Below are 8789 nucleotides of genomic sequence, written 5' to 3' on the forward strand. Positions count from 1 at the left end.
CATTGATGCCAAAAATCTTTGTTGACATCTCACAAACATTTTCGACTCGGAACAATACAAGTTTCATACAACAGCATAGTTTGTAATAGCGTTGAACATGTCAAATTTTGTGCCTGGAAACTACGATTTGCGGACAACATTGATTTTCTGTTACCATTTGAAGAAAACTGCTGCAGAATCGCATCGAATGCTTGTCGAAACTTACGGTGAGCATGCTCTTAGTAAATCACAGTGCTCTAAGTGGTTTAAAAAATTCAGAAGTGGCAATTTTGACGCGAGGAACGAAGAAGGTGGAAGACCACCGAAAAAAACCACCGAGCTGTTAAAACCTGGCGAAACCGTTAATACTGAGCGCTACCGACAACAAATGATCGATTTGAATCAAGCTTTGCGTGAAAAACGACCAGAATATCAAATACAGCAAATACAGCAAATACAATATCGCATACAGCAAAACCGGTCAAGGAAACGATCGAAGCGTTCAGTTGGGAAATATTTTCGCACGCGGCTTACTCACCAGACTTGGCTCCATCCGATTACTATTTATTTGCATCGATGGGACACGCACTTTCCGACCAGCACTTCACTTCTTACGAAAATGTACGAAAATGGCTCGATGACTGGTTTGCCTCAAAAGGGCGACAGTTTTTTTGGCGTGGCATCCACCAATTGCCAGACAAGTGGGAAAAATGTATAGCTAGCGATGGGCAATACTTCGAATAAAATATTTTTAATCATTTTCATACAATAAACGTGTATTTTCTATACAAAAAATCCGGTTTCATATTTACATACCTGGTACATGCTACGCAACAGACAAGACGCATAGTGCATTTGTACTTGCTTCTATTTTTCCTTACAAGGATTATCGTTTGAAAATCCTATTACATAATTGTATATGGTTTAAGTTGTGACTCGAGGTAAAGATTGTCAGCCCTTCGTCCTCGCTCTCTACAATCGATTGTATCATATACCGATTGCAAATCTTTAATTGACAACCCCATCATTGTTCATTGTACCGACGTTCATTTATGTTTAACGTTTACAAAACCAGTTATGTTGTGTCTCGCACAAGCATGCAGTCGTGCAGACGCACAGACCGAACGTCTGATGTGTCAGACTGAACGTGACATGCAGAATCATAAGCATAAAGGGACACACGTTTTTGATATCGCTCAACGCGTTACACACGTTCGTTTATTTTTAGACGTATCTACTGAAAGACGCCTGTGGGACATATTGCGTGTTTTCATATGCGCTCGATCGTTAAAATTGGCACGAGATTATCAAATCGAGTACCGACATAAAACGTGGGAGAAGCGTGAACGCTACTCACTCAAAAGCAGCCACGTCGACGCGTGTCGTTGATGTAATGCGCACGAAAAATTATATTCGTCCGATTAACCCCTTTTACGCGTCACCCTCGCCGAACGTAACGTTTTCTCCAAGATAAAGGTTAAAGTTTATCGAGTCTTTGCAACCTCGACAATTTACCGCGGTCATTAATTTCTTCCGCAACGTTGGTCCCTTGTGCAAGACAAATTTTTCTATAGTCCGCGTACGTCGATGTGTATTCCGTGCGACCACGTTACCGCGCCTTTGATCACCGTTTTTTTCCGTTGCGTTTTCTGCGATAAAGTCGCCTGAAGATCTCACGGAACAAGTTCCTCGGCTGACAACACAAATTTCCACGATAATTCAACGTCCGTCGCGTTTCTCCAAAGTTGTAGCAGGCGAACGAGATAAACAACAAATCACGCAAATTCTGTGAATCGCTCGTAAATTATTCGAAATCGCGCTGTTCATGCCGAGGTCGGTCGTATCTTTATGAAATTAATACCAATAAAAGTGAAACCAAACGAAACCTCGCCGAGAGTTTGTAACTATTTCCGTGAAATAAGATTGTTGCAGAGAATTTGTAGAATTGTTAAAATGAAATCTAATTTACATCGAAAGGGATCAGAGTGTGTGTATAATGAGTCGTTCATAAGTATTGCAACGTTTGAACTTTCTTGCGCAATAATTTATCAACTAATAATATCAATGAATTAACAAATTGCGAGTTTATAATTTTTCAAGTTCGCAACGAACTGAATAATCAAACTTGATCTCTAATTTGTAACATTTATGTACATCATTTGTTTTATTACCGAGCTTATTTGCTATCACGGAAGAGAATTAGAGTCGATAGTTCGTGATTCGTAATTTGTAAAATTTCACTAATAATATTAATTCATGTATTTATAGTCTAAGGTTTTATATGAGACAATATTCTCGAAATATTTTAACAATTTCCTAATGATTTACAGGTTTACGGTTTATTTAATCCTTTGTACTTGTATATGGTGTATACGTAGTAGTGCGATAATATTAATTACCGTAAAATGGAAATTATATATTTTCCAAAATTAAGATATTACGAAATATTTATCAAACATTAATCGTTAGTGGATTCTGTCATCAGCGTTTAAGCTGGATTGAAAATAACAAGCCAACTTTGTGATTGCTATATCGAAAACAGAAATATGCATTTCGACATGCAGAGAATGTTGATCATTTTTCATATTCGTTGCGTATATTCTCGCAAGAATTTCATTGTGTTCGACTGGAGCGTGGAACCGGTCGGGCTGCCAAAAGAAAATACGTGCAAACGATGATTAATGGGCGAACATTCGATGACACGATAACGAAACTTATCGCTCGATCTTCGCACGGACGAAAGAACAGTACGCAGATCGAGAAGTTAAACTTTTGGCCTTACCACGCGTTCCTTTGGTATCGTTGTATGGTGCAGATTTCATACGTTTCTAATACAGATTTCGAAAGTGACGACGTTATTACTTGAGAAATTAATGTGATGTTTTTTACGAAAAGACACGAGTACCGTTGAATGACTGTATTGCGTTTCTCAAGTATCAATATGTATCAATATGTAAGATCGTTTAAATCACATTTGCTTTTTGGGCCATTTGTGATATAAACAATGTTTGTCTCTGCTAACACGTTAGTGTACAATTTTAGGTATTACTCGGTTTCACTTTCTTGTTTTTATTACCAGTGTGAGTAATTTTTAGTATTGCTGATCATTAAGTGAACGAAATTCTTAGAAATTTCAGACGATAGACACAGAATCGAATATTTCTTTGTACAACTGAGTCTGATTGAAATCTATTTTATAAATTATGTAAAACGTTTAATATCATTTGTAGCGTTTCCTGTTCACCAAATAAATCACGAAATATCTCGCAATCCATCTGCAATAGTTTAAGGTGTCAACGTAGTGATCATTCAGATAGATATCAGCAACGTTTTACCACATCAAGACTTGCTATCTATCATTTAGTCGCAATTCTATTTCATCACTTTCATTTTCCAGCTTGTATAATTCTTCTGAACAATTTTATTCGACAACCTAAATACCCAAACACATCGAAAACATTTATGCTCGCCAATTACTAAATCATCCATCATAGTGAAAGCAGTAAGCTCGGTGCAGGATTCTCTTGCACAATAATTTACCAATCATCTTTGAATTGATACGATTAGTAAAATTTTACAGGTCGCGAGTCACAAGTTATCAATGTCGAGAAATTCTTTCCTATAACGGTAACGTGTTCGTAACAAGACAAAGATTTGTAAGTGAATTTTAAAAGTCATAAAAATATCTTGATCGTTCTATCCATTGCAAAATTGTAAAATTATGAAAAATTGTTCGTGCAATAGGATCGTATAGCCTACAACCGTCACTTCTCAATTCGCTAATACTGAAATTATTACACAAGAGGGTTCAGGTAGTCAAATTCCATCGGTTGCACCGCTGTCTCGAAAATTCCTCTGGTAATGCCACGGGACGAAACCTGCTCCCGCGAGAAGCCAACAGGCATCGATGATTACATCTTCCCAGGAAGTCGATTTGCATTGCAGATCCATGGAAAAGGGAGTTCGAGGGTACGAGCTACCGGTCGTAGAGGATCGTCGTCGTCGCCGAAATGGCGCAATGAAGATGGATGAAAACGTTCGAGCGAATGAAAATGTCGCACGGTGGAATATTATAATGTCACACTGTGATTTATCGTCGGATTTGCTGCCGTGTTTTGTGTCTCGTGCTCGTAATGGCCAATAACGCGACGATGATGCGCGCAATTATCTCGCCGTTGCCCGTACGCCGCTTCCGAAGACAAGCACCGGGATACGAACAAAAAGACGGACAGACCTCGCCGCGGTCGCAGCACCACTGACCTTGGTCTCGACCACGTCGATCCGGTGCAGAAATTGCGCCTGGATCCCTTTCGCGTGTGCACTTTCGGATCCGAATTGCTCGACTAAATTGCGCACCAGTCATCGATGCTTCATACGCCGTCGGCGAAACCCTTTCAGGGATATGCAAGAAACGAATTACACCGTGCGAGTTGATTTTTTACATTATTTTCGTGATTGGTAGAATTTTAGAAAGAAAGTTTCGAAGGTGATTTTGACATAGCGGTTTAAGAACCGAATTGATGTATCAAAGCACTAAGAACCAGGCAATAGAATAATACGTGAAACTGGGTAAGTGCAACGTTATTAAGATAAAAAATTTAAGTAATAAATATTGTGTAAAGTTAGAGCGAGAGAGTTACACGAGTCAGAGGCACGAAAAGTTTTCACAGTGCAAAGAAGATGGAATATTATAGCGTTACAAGTATTTCAATTTCTACGAACTTCGTAAAATTGTGCAATTTATATCTTTCTGAGATCGTACAACTTATATAGGTATATCTGCTCGGTACGAAGCTGCAAATTAAAAATAAAAAAATTTTATGAAAGGAACTCTCATAATAATTCGCGTGAAGTTCGCGTAAAGTTGGTTAAATACGAGATTTTTCTTCGAGCTCTTAACAACGTTTATCTCCCCTAAGCACAACTATCCACGTAAGAAATCACTCGAGACTCCTGATATCGTAACAGTTTTAACCACTTTATTTGACCTCTAGCCCCGCCAATAAGGATAAAACTCAGAGAGCAACTTAAACAAGATTGACTTAATAGGTTTACAATTAAGAAAGTTCCAACTCGTCTGAAAACTTCTTGACCTAATACTTCCAGGAACACATTATCTGTGAAACGATATTAAAAAGCCTCGTTCTATCTTCCCGCTAAACCTAACCCCTCATACCATATCAATCAACCCTAACAGCTTGAAACCCTAAAAAGAAATTTCGTTATCAAACATCCAATTATTTTTCCCCTCTATAGAGCTCCAATCTTTCCTCCAATCGTGAGATATCGTCGTGAGATTCAACGATATTACGAGCTTCACACATCACGTTGCAATATTTTTGGTCGTTCGTGAAAGGCTCGTACGTACACAGCTCGTTGGACACCAATTTTCGACGAGCAACATTCCGATCGTTATACGCGGTCAACGTTGCACCGACATTGAACCAGTGCAATGCTGCAATGCAGGTGGACCAGCCGGTGCAGCTGGAGGATGCGTAGGCAGTTGGAGGCTGGAGCCACTGTCTACCGCAAATCTCTCGCGGCTCCCGCAGATGTTATCTTTACCGCAAGATATCCAACGATTCTGTCTCCCTTTATGCATGAGCTAGCTCGCAAGAAATCATCTCGCTCGTATGGAATAGGAGGAGACGGAGACGAAGAAACGGGCTGGGCGGAGAGTCACAGGGACAACGAGGATATAGAGAGGCCCAGTAGGGATAGAAGAAAAGCAGAACGTCGTTTCACAACCCTTTGTTCCGTGGATGCCGGATGCCCGGGCGTTGGATTATTTTTCTCACGGTGAATAATTCATCCTGACAAATGGGACGGGTGCGCGCGACCCGTCGTGGCTCGTCGTTCTGCTCGTTTTTCTAATCCGCTTTTTGTAACGTATCAATTCGAGTATTACATCGAATGGCCGAGGATCGTGACCACGAGGAGTCGCGTTAAATTTCAAAACGCGCTAGTGCAGGATCGTTAGAAATGACTCTTTGAGAATGGTTCTTTAACAGGTGGCGTGTTTGTAATCTTCAGGGTGATTGGACCCTTTTCGGTCGTAATTTAAGTCCTGATTAGATTTTACCGGGATCTTTTACACTGCTTTTTGTGTTGAAATGGTAGACGATTCTTCGATACTTGAAAGTTTACTTGTATGGCAAGTTTTTGACAACTGAAATCTTTTTACTCGTATTAGTTTTTAGATGGAGGAAATTTTGTGCCCTTTTTACGTTGGAGTTTGTTTGCTAAATTATTTTCACGTATTAAACTAGCACAAGGTTGCGTTTGTATTATTTAAGAGCAATTCAATTATTCGACGATTTAGTCTGAAATCTTTTGAAAATTTCTAGTAAAAATACCGAGGAAATATTACACATATTTGCGAATTACATTTACATTGATCAGTATAACAGCAGAAAATTCCCTAATAGACAGAAATGAAATTGAATTCCGCAGTTTAACGTCAGAACCAATTTCGCAAGGACGGCCATGAATCACGGCAGTTTCAAGCAGTTTGTCTCTAATCTCCGATTTCAATTTCATCGAGAGACAGGCGAATGTACAATACTGCGGGCTAATTTAAATCAAGTTCGCGGGAAATGTTTGATCAATGAAATAAAAGTTTGATTGCGATCAGGCAACGTTTGCATCGAGAAAAAACGATTTAACAATCTTTTCTACTTAATAAACTATTTTCTGTCGATAATCCGTTGCTCTTTTCACAGAAACTTTAATAACAGAGATATCGTATCGTTTCGAATGCGAAAACGAAAAATGTTAAAATTGTTGAAGTTGTTCTCATCCAGATCTTCCACTTTTGGTAACGATGATTTCATATTTCTCTTTGTAAGAATCTCAATGTCATATCGTGATATTTTTGCAGTATAAATCATCGTTTTAATCTCCCATATATTATGGAAGCAATGTCTGTATGTAATATTCCCAAACGTGACTGTATAATTAATTAAGAAATTCCGTCGATTAAAGAGAAATAAACAGATATTTACAAATACAAAATCGAAAACTAATTAAAAGAACTTCAACCGTATTCAGTTCTCGATTTAAGAAATACATGATCTTACATACGTATGGAGCTTTGCTCGCAATTAATTAATACGTGCTTAATTTTTGTCATTTGAACAATCCACTCCCTAAACAAAATATTCTGGATAAATACGAACATGCTGTATCATGATCAGAAAATAATATGTACAATATTATTTTCAATACTTGTCGTCTCATTTTTGGTCGAAAAACGTACTTCCGAACACTTCCTACGGAAAATTAAAAAATAACTTAATTCTGCTCATAAATCTAATAGCTAGAAAAAATCGCAAAAAAGCACACAACACAAACTCAGAACCAAAAAAAGTTGCAAAACATTCCCTTCTCCAACCATACACAGGTACGCGGACGTAGAAGCAGGTAAAAGAGATTAACAGGTAAGAGATTGAAAGCTAGACAATGGCCCAGCGTGCTCGACATTAAATCACTGGTAATTACGAGCAGCGCCACGGGCATTGTCTCCTATGTGCGCCACATTATCAGGCATCTATTCATTACGGCGGCGTAATTGCGCGTGTAAACGCGATGCCGCCAACACACGCGTCCATCTTATTACTTTCAGTTCCTTTATTATCCAGATACAAAAATCGATCGGGATGACACACGTCGGTTGCACGATGTCGCGGCCGGATCGCTCGCTTTTCCTCGCACCCGTAATTTTCTAGCGTACACGTGTTCGGTCGCGCTACCATGGTTCCACAGGAACGCGTGACTCACGACCTACATTCGTCCCGCGTGACACCTTTTGCACGCACGCCTTTAACATTTATTGCTCGTAAATAGAGAAACTCCTGGTCTCCGCGTTCTGCGGATCTCGAAATCGATTCGCGACCCGGCAACGATGCAATAAACGCTCGCGAAACCCGATCGTTCGATTCTCTTTCCCTCTGCTTCGATTTTTGCTTTTCGAGGAAATTGGAGTTGGAGGAAATTGTTGATTTATTGGACGGTTGAAATAACAAGATTGCGTAGATGAGTTTCGAGCCGACAAAGGTTTAGACACGATAGCTTCGATGCGGCGTCGATTGCACGCGATGTAGGATTTCTACACGGGAATAAGAAAGGTACACTAGCGTTTAAAAGTATTTCAACGCTTATACGTTTCTTATAAATTTATCGTAAATTTATCATAAATGTATAGATTGGAAAATAAGAAACGTATTAAAGATATAAGTATTACAAATTCCTCTTTTTAATTCCGACAATTCTATATTTAAAATTTCTTAAACGCGGCATACATACTTCAACTTTCATAGTCACGCCAACAATTTCTGATATTTTGTAAATTACTAAGACCCGTCGTACTATGCAACAAAGCACGAAGTAGACGTTCCAAGCGAGGCGTGCAATCTTCAGCAACCCGAAAGCAACAGTGAATTCTAACCACATCCACGGAAATATCTTCGTAGCGCTTTCTCACCATTAGCAAATTCCTACCATTCTACATTCGCTACACCCTGTATGTAATATGTATATTACAATGATCGTGGCAACGTAAAAAATCCGAGGCATGAATCAACAAAGAGGAACGAGGAAAAAATTCCATCGCGACAAGCGTACCCTTCGAGTTTCGCAATCGGTTCAGCCGGTCGTCCCATCTATCCCAAGGAACAAACAACGCGCACCATTGTGTCTCTATCCTACTGAGCGTTCTTGTCGAACGCGTGCAAGGATATGTAGGTGGTTAACTGAGCGGTTGGCGGTGTATCAGGAGAGCAGACAGGTAGAAAGGGAGCGGAACAAAGCGG

Source organism: Bombus flavifrons, chromosome 2 (assembly GCF_040668555.2).
Source record: "Bombus flavifrons isolate JBK064 chromosome 2, iyBomFlav1_principal, whole genome shotgun sequence".
Classification (NCBI taxonomy): Eukaryota; Metazoa; Arthropoda; class Insecta; order Hymenoptera; family Apidae; genus Bombus; species Bombus flavifrons.